We start from the raw sequence: 16368 nt of genomic DNA on the forward strand, positions 1-16368 counted from the left end.
GCAAGTCTTGTTACAAAATCTGTGGTGAAAATCTCTTTTCTTTTTTGGTGTTAAAATGGTAATTTTGCATGTATCACATACCTTTAAAGCTGATATTAATTTCTATAATGTCTGAAAGCAGATCCATAGTATTTTTGTAGTACATGTAAATGAAAAAAAAAAAGGTTATTTCATACTGAACTCCTACCTTACACATTGTTTGGAAACAACAAAAATTTATTGTGTTTCTTAGTAATATTAACTTCCAAGTTTTCTGGACATTACTTTGCATAATCACTTGTATAAATAAGGCTAATACTGAAAGTTATTAATCTCAAAATGTGCATACAAATCTTGCAGAAACACAGAATTACATGATTGGATGAAACTTCTAGAGAACTTCCAGTTCAGCCCGTCTAGGCTGTAACAGTGTCTAAGGACATTTCTTGGAAGCCTCTGATGAAGGGAGACACTAGAGGTAGTTCTCACTTGTGATACAGTAAAAGAAAGCTTTTTTCCTTACATCCCATTTAATCTTATTTTCATTTCTGCAAATAAAACTGATGTATCCATGTTCTATTCCCAGTGGATGTGTAGAACAATCACCATTCTCATATCATAACCTTTCATATAGTTTGTATACTCCTGCCTAGCTTCTCTTGACTAATTCAAAGTATAGTCCCAACCTGTTGTTTTTCAGTGCAACATTAATTTCAAGCATTATAAAACTGTATGAGCTGTGCTTCTCATTTCAAAGTATGAAAAGACTGAGGGAGCAACCCATGAAGGAATTTTTTTTCTGCTAATAAGAATGTTGGGTAGTGTATTGAGGTAAGAGATACATTCATGTCAATAATGTGCATGGATTTCTGTGGCATGAAAGTGACAGTATTTAATTTGCAGCTTAACTTCTGCAAAGGAAACAGTCCAAAGAATCAGCATTATGATCATCTACATAATCCCTTAAAAGATTTTTGTGGGATTTGCAGAACACTTTAAAAAATTTCCAGGATGGAGACCTGCAAGTGTTGTATTAGCAAACAAACTGAGAAAATGAATCGACCCTATCATTAAAGCTTATCTATATTTGTTACTTCTGTATTTTCACTCCATCTCAGCTTTCAGCTTCTTGCCACTCTTTTGGGCACTTTGTTTACTAATCCAGCGTCCTCTGTGTTCTCACTGAAACTTCTTGTCCAGTTCTGTTGGGTCTCATTTCTTCATTGATGCTTAATACATATTTATGAAAGAAAAAAAAGCTACTTGAAGAGTGATGTTTTTTCTTATTGAACTTACCTGTAACCTTGTAGTAGCCTTGCAATATGGTTTTAAGAACAAAGGTGAGAATGAATTTTAATATAAACAAACTTTGTTTCAAAAGGTTAGTGCTCCCTTACTACTCTTCATGTCCAAACATGGTAATTAGAAAAAAATTTATTCACAGAGAAGATCTAATGTATTTCAGTGTAGTTTTATAATACTTCTCAATTATAATTCACTAATAAGAATAAAAGTTTAATAAAAATAATTTTCCAAATTATGTACCTGAGTTCTTAACACTTTTGATTTAGGACTGATATGACAGCCTGACTTGCAGTATTATTCTTTAATATGTACAGGTGATGTAGACTGAAACCAAGTCACTGATAGCTCTCAGAGCCATAGTTGTCCAATGAAAACATGTTAAAAGGGTGATTTTAGAGAGGTTCTGAGGAAATTGGTACTGTGCCTGGAACTCTTCAACATTTTAATCAATGATCTGGAAACATTTCTAGCAGAATTTGTAGATTAATCAATAGCTGATGGAACAGTTAATTGAATACGTATCATTACAAGGTGCTTATTTAGAGCAATCTGAACCTGGTAGGATGGATCTCTTCTCAGAAAATGCTTCTCCATGCTATGAAACAGAAAGGAAATATTCAGAATTTACTTCATATAAAAAAGAATAATTTCAAACACTTTGAAAGGACTTGAGGATCATGGTGACAAAGGTACTGAACAATGAGTTTCAGCTGAAATCCTGCAGCCTTTCATGGTGACCTTTCAATATTTCAATGGATAGTGAGTGGAAGCAAGGAAGAGTGAGTGTGCTAAGGAAAAACACACTTTCAGGCTTTCATGTTTTGAAAAACAGAAAGGTCAAAACAGAACATCAGAAATTACTTAGAGATATAGAATCACTTTTAGCAAGAGAGAATTTCAGAGCTTATTCTACTCAAGTTTATCCAGCAGAAGACTCCATCACACTGTCCTGGTATCTTCTCAGGCACAAATTACAGTGCTTTGAAGATTATCATATTCAGACAGAGAGATACAGAAAGAACTAAGCTCTATAGTCAAACATAAATGGATGTCCAATTTCTTACCCAAATGTACCTGTGAAGATAGTAATGAGTTGAACAAACCATCAAACCCAGCATTTGATTACTCACCTCTTGGCAGTCTTGGTCCACAACTGATGCTTTTCTCAGAGTTACATTTACCTTTAAAAGGCTGTGTGTGGATATGAATATATATATATATATATATAGCACATACAGAGCAAAAATGTAGGCAAGAAATGCTGAGCTGGAGAGAATTTTATTTCTTTTCATCTTAGAGAGCTTAGATGAGATGTTACAGTACTACCTCATGGATTCATCTGGTGGCAGGAAGAGATTACCCTGTGTGAATGGGTTTGTCGAATTCTAACTTTTGTCAAACATTAAAATAAAAGAAATATGTTTTTTGTCACTGCAGGATCTCCACAACACAAATATGTATGTTCTCTATCACAGTAGTTGTCCAGGATAATATGTGGTCACAGATGATTCTCATACCAACATTCAAATATGGTGCATGTTGGTTATAGTTCTGGACTAATAATTCAAATAAAGATTAATTTCTATTTCAAAAATGTAAAACACATTAGATGTTAATTTCAAGGGCAAAATGAAATTGAAGTCCCTAAGAAAATACCTTAAATTGGATGAATTACCTGTAAAACAAACATCACAGATAAAAAGTGAATTTGCTTAATATAAAAAAAGTTAATAAAATGGGCTGTGAAAGGAAGATAAGCAGCAGTGTTAAGATAAATAGTTCGCTCATAGTGAAATAAAGCATGAAAGTTCATCTATGATATAGAAGTTTATGGAAAATTCACAAGACAAAATGCATTCTGGTGTATTAAACAAAGGACCAATGGGATTTGTGTGTTGTGAACTGCCAGTAGGCCCATCATAACTGTTACAGATCTACTCTGAAATGTTAAAAAAGCAAAAATACAGAGCTAGAAGGACCAATTCCTCTGGGCTGAGAAAAGGAAGTGGATACTGACTGTTCTTTGTACACTATCCCTCCACACCTTGCAATGCAGGAAATTATAGAGCAGGTGGAGAGGTCAGACGTGTGTGGAGACTTTCCTGCATATTTCACTTCCCTGCTCCTTAGTTAGAGGTTAATAAAATGCTGTGTTACATTGATTCAGCTGTAATTTTGCATTCCCCTACTCCAGGAGAAATTTAGCTCACAAACTATACCATTAGGTTTATTTATTTATTTATTTCCCTTAGGCTATCTTGGTCCTGTGTTATTCTTACGGGAGTCAAATGATAAAATGAAAATTGACCCCTATGGAAATCATTAGTAGTTTGTAAGACTGTATTATGTGACATGGGGATTTCTGCAATGACCAAATGAATTTTACCCTTTTCTTTTCCTGGTTTCCAGAGAGAAAAGGGTTTAATAATCCACTGTGATTATATGCTTGCATGTGTGCTTATCCATTTTCTTACTCCCTATGTGTGCTTATCCATTTTCTTACTCCCTATGTGTGCTTATCTATTTTCTTACTCCCTCCTACTCCATTTTCTTAGTCCCTACTAAGGATTTTAAGCCTTGTGGTCTCCTTTAAATGAAATGAAAAGTGAGAGCAATTAAAAAAAGCCAAAGAAAATCAAAAGGAAACTGATCTTATTCTTACCCCAGTGAGAGGACACTGGCAGAATTTGGGCAGCTCCTGTAAGCTGTCCGGGAATCCACAGAAGGGAGACTTACCAAAAATATTTAATAGTGGCAAAACCTGCTGTTTTGAAATTATTTTCAAAATAAATTCTCCTTCTTTTGTCTCCTGTTTTGTAGCATTTACTTTTGGAAATGTTGTGGTACTCCCCTCTAATGATTCAAGGTTTCCCCCTCTCTCCCCCAAAACAGATTTCAAAATCCGTTGTTCCAAGGAAGTCTTGAGGAAGAAAAGTAGAAATTACTGAAAAAATAATTTGCTAGTAGTCAAGAAAGAAAAGACTGAAGGATTGAAAAAGGAGCTCTGTTGATATTAAAAGATTTGCTTATTTCCTTTTTATCAATAATACTTTTTGACTCAAGACTAAATTTAAAAATGTTTATCCATATAACAACCTAAAGCAAGTTTCTGAAATAAATATTCCCTAATTAAAATAATAAATAATATACTGCATAATTGTGCTCCAAGTTAGCATTAATAAAGTATTATATGTGTAATTTTTACAACTAGAAGTATCTCTGTGGCTGTCATATCTTACTGTACACACAGCTTGATTGGTGCAGAGTAGACATCTGCCAGAAACATTTCAGTTTAGCATGATGAATTTACTGTAACCCTGTCAAAAATTACATAGCAATGCCAAACTATCGCTTTGAATATAGGTTGAAAAACAGAAATAAGTGTGTTGAGGAAGGTTTTCAAATTCTCTCAGAATCCAGTCATTACTGCTGTTACGGCTGGGCACATAGGAATGCTGCTGCTCCATGGGGGATTCCTGGGAAGTGAACATTACTTACTTAATCAGGGTAGTGAAAGGCAAAGTCATGTTGACTGTAGGTGCCCTGCGTAGGTTATCAGCATCCCAGCGAGGACACTGCTGCAAAAAGGGCAGGCAATTTGCACAAAAGTGTAAAGGCTTTCTGAGGCTTTTTGTTAAAACTAAAATGGGAAGGCCACACTTGTTTGTGACATCCTCTGTGGTGACTGTATTACACATGCTTGATTTTTTAATTATGTACGAAACACTCTTTCCAGCACTGCTTGGGTTAATGTGCTTGTTGAAATCTTGTGTATGAGTGATTTGGGCCAAATTTGAGCTCAGATAAACAATAGAAGAGGCAATAAGGAAAAGTACATGCTCTCTGGAGGCTTAATGGTAATTCTCTAGCATCCTGACATTTCAAGCAATAGTCTATTAGGAAAGGTAAGTACTCCTAGATCTCTGATAAAAGATTCTTCAGTGTCTTATGTGGTTTAAGTAATTGTAGGATATCTCACTATTTTCTCAGATTAGATCTTTTTGTATTTTCAATAGAGGCCAAAGATATTCTAGCATATTTCAAATAGGAGCTAAGATGTGATCCTGGGATATTCTCAATCACCATATTTGTATATTTTATAAAACTATTTTTTATGAAAGGGATTTATAAATCTGCATCTGCATAGGCCTACTGTCTGCCTACATGTATGAATATTACTATAACCTTCAGGTAAATCCTGGAATCAAGGGTATCATATTAAAACATAGTCTTCTTTAATGGGCTTTTAAACCCTAGACAGCAGAGCTGATTGTTCATATGTAGATACAATTAGTGTAAATTATTATTTCCTGAGATTAATATACTAAACAGATATGCATTGTTTGCTCTGTTATCATTTTCTGTTGTTACATGATCTCAAACACTGTGTATAAAGATCTGGCAGAAGTGTAGCAAGGGGTCCTTCTGTCTTTGCTAATATATATGGAAAAAACTTCACCATTGAAACCCATATTGAATGGACGAACCTGCATTTCCCTCTTACCTTCCCATTCTCAGAATTGTTCTTCAGAGTTCTGGGACAGGTGAAGCCAAATTGTTCATAAACAGCCAAAGGGAGAATTTCTTTGTTCCTTTGATGAGCTTTGGTGAGGTATGTGGGAAAGCACCTGTCTGTGAGCTTTCCTTTCAATAGCTACAATCACTGTATTTATGTTTATAAATGTATTGCTATGTGACTATAAATGTTAATATTTGTTCATGCACATGAGTTCCTCTCTAACTAAATATTCTTGCTTGGATTGCTTATGGCTCACATCCTACCCTGCCTTGCTCCTGTGAATTACCAGCCCAATATGCTGACGGACTGACAAGACACCCTCTTCTGCTACAGCTGAATTAAGGCCGATGCACATTACCCACAGTGCTGCCTGACAAATTGAATCATCTGCTCTAAGTGATTTTGCCTGTTTCAGAGTACTGGGAAACTCAAAGGGCATCAAGTCAAATTACACATTGATTGCTGTTTGCCCTGTAGCTTTTGCACACAGAAGGAATCACACACAACACTTAGAAGATTAGTGGAGACTGCATCAAGGGAATATCACATGCAAGCATGTACAAGTTGGACTTCTCTGGTTGGTAGCAGCATCACAAGTCTAGCCATCCAGGAAAGAGCAAAATTTATGTTAATGTGTGCTTCCCAGTTGACACAGATGTAGACTGCATCATCCTGTAGAACTTCTAATTCCCAACTTAGCCACACTGTAATTCATATTTGATTTGGGGTTATTTTTCCTCCATCAAATAAACAAAATGTCAGAATATCATCATTAGATTTATGTCTAGATTATTTTATGTAGAAAAAAAATCCATATGTATTAATGTTTATGAACTGATTCTATATTAGAATATCTTTAACAATAGAGATCACTGATCTGTGACTGAATGATCTACAACTATCCAGATTTGGGGTGACAGATAAGTAGCTGGATGCCTGAGAACACAGCTTCTATTTTCAATCTTTGGAATCCAGAGATTTATATTTCCTTAAAAAGCTGTAGCACAAATTATTTTAAAGAAAAAGTCAAGAAAACAAAGATTCTCATATGAAGGGAGGTTGTCTCTGTGTGGGGATTGGCCTTTTCTTCCAGACAACAAGAAATAGGACAAGAGGACTTGGTCTTAAGTTCTGCCAGGGGAGGTTTAGGTTGGACATTAGAAAGGAATCCTTCACAGAAATGGTGATTTAGCATTGGAATGGGCTGCCCACCATCCCTAGAGGTGTTTAGGGAAAGATGGGATATGTCACTCAGTGCCATGGTCTAGTTGACATGATGTTCAGTGATAGGTGGGACCTGATGATCTCAAAGTCATTTTTAATCTAAAATAAGTCTGTGATTCTGTGAACTGCTTATTGCAATAGCTGACATTCAAAAGACAATGCAAGATACTATACAAATTGCAGTGAAATACCAGGCATCAGCACAAAGGTTTATCTTTATTTCATTAGCAATGTTTGCATTAGCTGGGCCTCATCTTTCTCCTTCTTATGCTGACAAGTAAACTTTGCTCAAACTCATAAGAATCATCAGGGCTGAAAGAGACCTCTAGGATCATCCAGTCTAACCATCCACCCCTAAACCACTGATCAGCATCACCCAGTGCCAGATCCAGATGCCTCTTGAACACGGTAAACTCTCAGCATGCTTCTCAGAGAAGCGTTGTAAATATTATGAATTAATAAGCCTCTGTGTATCTTAGTTTATTGATCTATAATTCATGTAGAGTAGGATAAAGTTCAGCATGGATCTCTGTGTCTCATCTTTTCTGAAAGGTCTTCCAAGTGATTTAGTCCACTAAGTGATCATGAAAATTTCTAATTTCTGTCTGTTGGTCTGAAAATTTTATTCCAGTTTCTTACAGTTAGCTATTTAAAGCACTATTTCTCGAAAATTTTGTTTCTATTTCTAAGAAACCAGTCACTTGCTTTCTATTCTTGGTGTTCTCTCTTACAATCATAGACATAGGTATGATATGTTAACACATCACAAAAATATGCTCTCTTAACTACTTCCATGGATTGAGGTTGCCAGTCAATGAGAGGTGACAGCAAATGAAATAGGGCTAATATTGTTGTGTATGTACAAACTTCAGGATTATTTCCTGTCACGTTCTCTGTTTTGCACAGATCCTTTAGTTCTTTCACCTACTTCATACTCCTCTGTCATGATCAGCATATTAGGAAGGATAAGCTGCTCAGAATTCTTCCTAACACAATTTCTGTTTGTTTGCTTGGGCTGAATGTGTTTTTTGTTTGGTTTGTTGTTTCAGTGAATTCCTTCCAAAGAAGCCAAGAAAACGTTCATTTTTAGTAGCTTTCTTCACCAGATATGAAAGTGGTTTGGATTTATGGACAGATAGTCTTTTGACTTGACTTAAAATCTACTGTATCTGTTATTTAAGGTCAAATGTCTCAGTAAAACCTTCTGCAAAAGAGACTTGTTAACTTACACTTTTATCAGGTCCCTCCTGCAATTTTTTCCCTCCAGCTTTCTTGATTTCAGAAATGACAATGATGGTATTTGAGATTTGTGAGAATTTCTGCATTGTGATGAAAGTTGTGAGCAGAGGGGTTTTTCCTAATTCTGCTTCTGGGCTGCCTCTGATCTTTGTAATGTACAGTGCAGTGCTGTCTTCCCTAGGCAGTTCTCTTATCATTTTCTTAACTTGCTCTTCTGTTTCTTGTATGGGAGTAGCTTGTGGAGCTATGTAAAGGAATCATTCACAATAGTAGCTAAGCTGCAGAAAAACATTCCTAAGGATTCAACAGAAATGAAGAATTATTAACATTTGTCTTTCTTTTAAGCTCAAAATGAGGAAAAGTGAAAGTCCCACGAGCATCCAAAAAGCCCTCCACCTTCCCCTGTCAAGGCAACAAAACTTGTACCCCTTCTAAATGCAGGATTCTCCTAGTTCTGTAGAAACTACTTTGCTTAGGACTGTATTAAGGTCAGAATGAGTAAACAAAAAGACTTGAACCAAAGCCACATACTTGTTCATAAACATGTATTTTAAAAACTGGAACTCCTTTTCTGTCCTCCCCCTCCCTGCATACACTGGCAAATCACCACTCTTAGTAGAAAGCAATACACAGCAGGAGTAAATTGCTGTTTTCTCTGGAAAAAAAAAAGAGATTTATTTTTTGAATAAGCATCCAGTTGTGGGGGCTTTAATCTATTTTTCAGTCATTGGTACTATGAATTGTTGAATTTTTCCTTCTTGATTTAAGTGTTTTAGAGTTTACTCCCTGTCTCAAATCACAGTTGTGGGTACTGGAGCTCCTGTGGGCCAGACAGCCTGCCTCCTCATGGGGCTAGCAGCATGCCTCCTACCACCTGGCACTGAGAGAAAGTCTACTGCTTCTTATCTTACTCCCATTTTGGCTTCCCTGCTATGCAAGCTTGCAAATATTTATTTTTTATGTTGCTTTGATTTCTTGTTGTAGCTACTTCGGGCTTGAGCCAATGTTCACTAGAAAAAAAAGAGATATTCAAAGAGGTTATCACAATATTTCAGATTGAAAAGTAACCAACACACATGCTGAAGTATTTGAATCCTGTGCTTGAGGCCACACAAGACCTTGCAAAACCTCCTACATCTGTGTGCAGGTCTGTCCCTATAAGCTTGATCACAAATTGTTTGCTTTGTTTTCTGGTTAATAGCAAGTGCTTCTTAATTATCATGAAATTATAAGAACTTTAATCTGAATCTGCAACTTCTTTTTGCTGTTTCTTTTTCTATAGTGCTGTGTTTATATATGAGACTGTCCCAATTTGGTAGGACCAAATTGACTGCTACTTCAAGAAGCATTTTTATCCTGCTGTCTGGTGTTTTTTTATGCCTCAAGATGAAGATTTATGTTATGGAATAACTATAGGAGGCAGCCAAACTAAGAATCCATCAAAAATTATCAAATTGTCCCAATTGTCCTCTTATTGTACTGGTGATTTTAACAGAAATATTTGTGCTACTTTGAAACCAGACAGTTATAACACCTGTACTTGGGGCAGCCCAAGTACACCTTTCCCCATAATTTGAAATGCATGTTTTCCCATGGATGGTACAACAGTGGTTTAGTGGATTTGCTTTTTCCAGTGTAACTTGGCTGTGTCTTTTATCTTAATTGTCTTTATTTATTTATTGTTCTTTCACCTTTATTGCACTGTGTTTAGGCCTGTCTTTTTCATGGCTGCTCATGATAGTCTCCTCTCTTTGTACAGATATTCTGTCATTCTTTTCATCACAGCAAGGCCAGTCAGCCAGTATTTTAGAGTGAAGCTAACTGGAACTTGGGTACTTTTACAGTTGAAGGACAAACCTATTCTTCTGGCAACACGTTTCAACAGTGAGTAAAGAGAAGTATTGTAGTCAACAGTAAATAAAAACATGATTTCCTGCAGCTAGTCTTGCATGAGGCTTCCCACAGTCAGAGCTGCAAGTGGCAGCCCTTAAACACTGGTGGTACTTCAGCCCATGCAATTGCAAAACTCTCCTTTTGACTAAACTCAAGTTTGTGGCTGTCATCGCCAAAGTACCAAAAGACAATGCTATTTAACTGCATTTCCTTTTGGAATTACTGCTGGGAAATCAGTGAAGGCCAGTCTGGTTATTTTATAGGAGATAGTTTCTGTACTGAAGGCTGAAAACCACTACCCTTTATTTAGCAGCACTACTCTCCATTTAACCAAACCTTCCATCCCCCTGTCCTGGGATATTTTCCTTTCTAAATTAGCTGAGTCCTCTAATAGTGGAGTTTTACAGCTTGTAAAAAATATGCTAATCTTGTTGTTTTAAGAGCTGTATGTGTTAGTGTTCACTTTCTGTGTTGCTCTTGCAGAAAGTGCCATAGTCTTAAACCCTCATCTGAAAATGTTATGAGCCTGTCATTTTTTTTTCCTCTTGATTCACATTTCAAAGAGATTTGCTTCTTTTTATCATCCTGTCTGCATTCCCATTACAATTTTACATTATGATATTGAAGCAGTCTTTGATCGTTTTGTAGTTTGCGTAGGTCCTTGTGTAATATGTTCACTTGCTTGTCTAGTAGCATGTTCACTTGGCTGTCTGGAAGGCTGCATGTCAGTGACACAACCTGCACAAACCTCATCTCATCTGCCTCGCTTTTCTGAATAGCTGCTCTCTATTGTTTGATGTCCTATATAAACTGTTGGAGTGTTTGGCTGAGCCCCTTTTGATAATTAATATATTATTTACTGGGGATTTTTATAAATAAATTTCCTCCACCCTTCCCTTCTTTTTCTGAATAATAGCAATTGGATATTCAGAGTACTGTCACTACATCTTCCCATTCCCCCCCCCCACCCACCCTGATATGATTTTACTACAATGACAGAAAAATTAGTGTTTGTTATGCTGGTGATAGTTAGCATATGATAATGAAAATTACTGTTTTCAATAATATTCACCCTCTTTAAGCACTTGCATTAAGTTTCAGCATCCCTGTACAGGGACAGTTATCTTAGAGATCACATGAAACAGAAAGCAGGCTTGTTACATTGGTAGAGGTCAATTACACATAAGTTTGACTGAAATGAAGAAGGCTAATGAGTGAGGAACAAGTGTGTGTGAGTGAATGACAGAATCATTTTCACTGTTTATGGGCAAGTACCACACACTGTCTCCCCATTACACTCATTAGACTGATTTTTGGAGGTTCTGACTAAAAAAATTTATTTCTGATAATACAAAGTGATCATTTTGTGACTACTTTTTAATAAGGAATCTGTGTGAAGTGAATTTATGTGTATTTTCATATGTAATCAGAAGGAATTTAAGAGTGGCATAAATAAGCATTGCAAACTTCCAGGCAAATTTTATTTTACATATTATATTTTTATTTTCATTTTGCTTTTGCTTTGGTTTGATTTGGTTTTGGTTTTGTTTTATGGTATTGCATAAAACCTTATAGAAAAAAGGGTGGGATATCTGCTTGCTATGTTGTACTGGGGACTAGTGATGGGAAACAGGGAACAGCCAGAAAAGTTCCTGTAGGGAGAGGAAGGGGAAGGAAAGGGACCTAACTTTCATTTTGGCTGCATTCTGCATAGCCTGAAAGCCTCAGGGAAACTTCCAAGTGTTATGGTAGGTAGGCTACAAAGTACTGATCCAGTCTGAAGATAACCAAAGCACAGCTGAGGTTGGGGAGTCTTGAAACTGATTAAAAGTAATCACAGCCCTGTGGCCTGAGGCATGCAGAAAACAGAACCATTAATGCTATCTGGGAATCCATATAATGTCCTACATAGCAATTGCCAGTAAAGGGGGAAAAAATTCTCTAACATTACTTCTTGAAGCCAGGGAAATTTCTTCTTTCTGCCTGTATGCTGAGCGAGAGAATTATCCTGAAGTGGCTCAAGCTTCAGCCCTGATGCTGGTGGGGAGGGCTCTGTTGCAGAGTGAGAATTCTAAATCCAAGGGGTGCCTTGACTTTTTTGAGTTTCTTAATTGACAATCCAACTTATCTTCATTTATAACCCAATAGAAGCTATACTGACAGATACCCACATCTTATTTTGTGCTCGATATATTGTAATATATAGAATAACAGTGGGAGGAAATTGCTGAAAAATAATTGCAATAAGATATTTCAATAATGACTTGTACAGAACCCGCTGTGAATATCCATATACTGTTGACTTCAGTAAGAATATCTACTGTAATAAACACAATAGAGCTCTATTTTCAGTTTAATAAAAAGATTTGTGTAAAAAAAAAGAAAAAAAGAGATGAATTGCACAACTCAGTTTTCTCTCTTGAATTATCTTAACCATATGTGGTTGCTCTTAGAATTAACCAATTTATTATATTCTAAAGAGCAGCTGGGGAACTGTTTAATATATAAAACTGAAAGGAATGTAATTACAAACAGAGGGGCAGAAGTAATATTGTGTAGTCACAGTTTAGAAACCAAGTCTCCATTAGTTTGTTTCAGCATTCATCTCAATAGGATGTTTTCCCCACAGCACATTTATTCCACCTGTTTGTAGTCCTATAAACATCTTCATTCATATTCTTCATTCTGCGATTTTTTTTTTCATTTTAACATGGACCAATTTTAACTTGCTTTATATAACTTCCTTATTTTCATGTACACATAAAAATAGACCAAATCACAAAGGCACAAAGACTGAGACCATTTGGAATAGAATTTAAGAAATATAATAAAAAAGAAGATATTTCAGGAATTTTTTAAAGTTCACGTTTATGTATGCATTTTAAATTCTGAAGTTGTTTGAGTCCTTGTGAAAGATGTCTCAGTATTATAATATGTAAGTGTGTACCCTCTGAATGTGTCCATAACTTTTTTTTTTTGTGCTTGGTACACAAAGTAATTATGTGTGTGCTGGGTAATGATGCAACCATTGCCACTGGGTCTAATTGACCTACATAGATGCTCTATATAGTATCTGCCCATGTGTTTCTAGGGGTTAAAATGATAGATAATTATATCTTTTACCCTATGTGACCATTGTTTTTGAAAATAATGGTCATAGTTTTAGAAATCAGGGTATATTCACACTTAGCAGAAATAATCCTGTACAAGTGCCATAAATTGTTACTCTTTTGCATTATTTAGGGTAGCTCAGATAGGGTGCTTTGAACTAGAGGATTTTTTTTCTCACTTTATTAAAAATACTGAATTTTCCTTATTTTTCAATGTCGTACATTTTATAGTGCTTCCTTGTTAATGCCTTTGTTTTAAAAATGGGGCAGAGAGACTCCTGATCTCAGCAAATATCTTAGTGAGTATACTTTTGCTTTGGGGCAAGCACAACTTAATATTCATAAATCTTGAAATGCAGAGGCAAAACGTGAAGAGAATCAGTGCAGATTCTCAAGAAGTAGGTATTGGGGCTAAATATCTGATGTGAACAACTTATCAGAGGATTGGTAACATTATGACAGTATCATGTAAGAGCCGTGCTATTTCTAAATTTCAAAAGAATTATGGAAAGCTCCCTAGTCCTAGTTGGCATTTCAATATAATATGGTTAAGAAGAAAAGACATCACATAAATAAACCTCAACAGACTAATGTAAAATGAAACAATAAAGTAGAAACCAGTGCAATAAAATAAAATAGTTCTTTGTAAAGGTGCTTGAAATCTGAAAATCAATTAAAGTTGCTTTTAAATTGACAGGCAAATAGTTCACATTATTAAAGACATGGCAAAACAAGTGTTGCATGTGTGGTTAGAAAAATGTTTATTTCTGATTGATGAAAAAGTCTCAGTAGGTGCCTACATTATGCACTATTTGCCATGTTAATATTAACAGTCATTGGCTCAATTTGTGCTATGGATAAAATTTGAAGGCAACTATAATAGAAAATAGTTCATAACAAAAATCCATCCCTCTAAATGAAGCTCAGAGTTGTGCTAAAGATGACCCAAGAGGAAAGCAGGCTTTGTTACATACTGATGACAAGCAACTCAAAGCTGGGACAGATGGGCAGCAAAAGACAGTTCCTGTGTCAGCATACCTTTGGAAACAGCCTTCTGCCAGCAGTCCTCTCCCTCTGATACTAAGGAGAGTCAGCATTCTGGATTATATGAAACTGGATGGTAGGGAGATGGTGGGGAACTGCCTGCACACAAAATCCCTGCACGCAAAAGCCTGGCCTGGAATTGTACATACGAGGCTTGATATGGAGTTGCCTCAGCTGCTTCAGAGCCAGCAGGATTCTGGTTGGGAAAGTCCTGTGATTACTTTTAAGTGAAATGTGGTTACTCTTGGGGAGCTGCTTTTCAGTGCATAGTGTGTGTCCCCTTCTATGTTTTATTGAGGTAAAATCTGTATTGCTTCCAAGTCATTTATGAGGTCCCTGTCCTGAAAGCCTATTTGCAGGCACAGAATCCTGCTTCTTTAGCACAGTTCAGGCCTGAGAACTTCCACATTTAATGACCTATATCAACTAGGCATTTTTTCATTGCCATTTTGAAGAATTCTATTGAAGATGAACAGGAAGGAAGAGAATCCATCTTTCTCAGCTGTGATGGCTTTGTAGGTCTAGCTGCATTAAAAAACATTAAAACTTTCTTTTACCTCCTTACTGTAGTTAGCAGACCCCACTCAGAATGCTCAAAAGGACTGGCTCTGTGGAATAAAACCATGCCATTATTACTCAGAAATTGTACCACTTCAGGATAGAAGAGTAAAAAAGACTTGAGAAGGGCAGGACTACTCCATTTTAACTGTGGCTCATTGATGTTAGCTAGTGCAGTTTGTCAAATTGCTATTCCTTTGGTCATCACTAGTGATATTTTCTAGAATATATGACTTTACTTTCTTTTATTTGTGTAGATATTTCCTCTTTTTTTATTTATTTGAACTTTATTGAATAGTATTTGAGTCTGTTGATACCGAATGATAAACTGTAATTAAATAGTAAAAACTGTAGATCCCTGAAAACAGATAGGTGAAGTATGACAGTGAGATCCATTTCACAGCTATGGCAAAGATCTGTAGTTTGTATTTACTTCAAAGTTTATTTCCTCATAGGACAGTTCTGCAGCATTTTAGGAGAATGACCATCCCAACAAACATTGAAAGGACTTAAATTATTATCAGAATTGTTCCTTCTTAGAAATTAAAGCTATTTGTACATGTAATCCCAATTTTGCAAGATTTTTTACTTTTTTACTTTTTTTTTATTTTGAGTAAGAGAGACTTGAAATTATCTTTGCCATATATTTTGTGAAAAACATCATGCTCTAGTAGATAAAAGACTTATATGCCTCATATTTCCTGTACATGGTTTTACAGATTGTTTAAACTTTTGGGGTGTACTAATGTGGTCTGTTTGACCAGCAAAATTCAGAGCTCAGTTTGTGGAAATACACTTTAAGTAATTCCCTGTCGTTTCAGCATCAGTAAGGCAGTGTGGGCAAGTTTATGAAAGACATTAATTTTATTCTCTGCCCTTAAATCCCAGAGTGAATATATGTTATTTAGCATAGAGAAAAGCATGGAAGACTTTCAGAACAGGGTTAGGCAGACAAGTACTCTAGCAAGGAAAGCTTTTGGCCTGGGGAGTGCAGGAGAACTTGAAGAGCTGTCAGTCAACGCTGGACTGCCACCTGGTGCTCGCAGGGCAGGAGCTGCCAGCCTGGGCTTTTCCTCGCCCTCACCTTCCAAATTCATTGGGAGTCAACAAGAGAACCTGCCCATTTTCTTAATTGATCATAACTTTAGAACTGTATGATCCGAATTAATATATTTCTTAGCAGCTTAATAATGTAAAATGACAAACTTTGTTAGGTTGAAATTGTATCTTTAAATTATTTAGAGGTCTTAACTATTCATTAAAAATCACTTTCATAAAACATGTAATTGTGTTTTTATAGAAGAAATTATGTATATTCTGAGTGTAGCAACACTGTAGAAGTTTAACTAATTAGCTGTTTCTGAAAAATCCTTTTGAAGAAGTACATGATTTTACTTGGAATTAGTTGCCTCAGATTGTTTTCTACAAAAAGAATGGCTTAATGCACCGAGATCTGTAAATATTCAAGATGCTTCTTTGAGTCTGTCAGAATCCCAT

The sequence above is a fragment of the Agelaius phoeniceus genome, chromosome 5, assembly GCF_051311805.1.
Source record: "Agelaius phoeniceus isolate bAgePho1 chromosome 5, bAgePho1.hap1, whole genome shotgun sequence".
Taxonomy (NCBI): Eukaryota; Metazoa; Chordata; class Aves; order Passeriformes; family Icteridae; genus Agelaius; species Agelaius phoeniceus.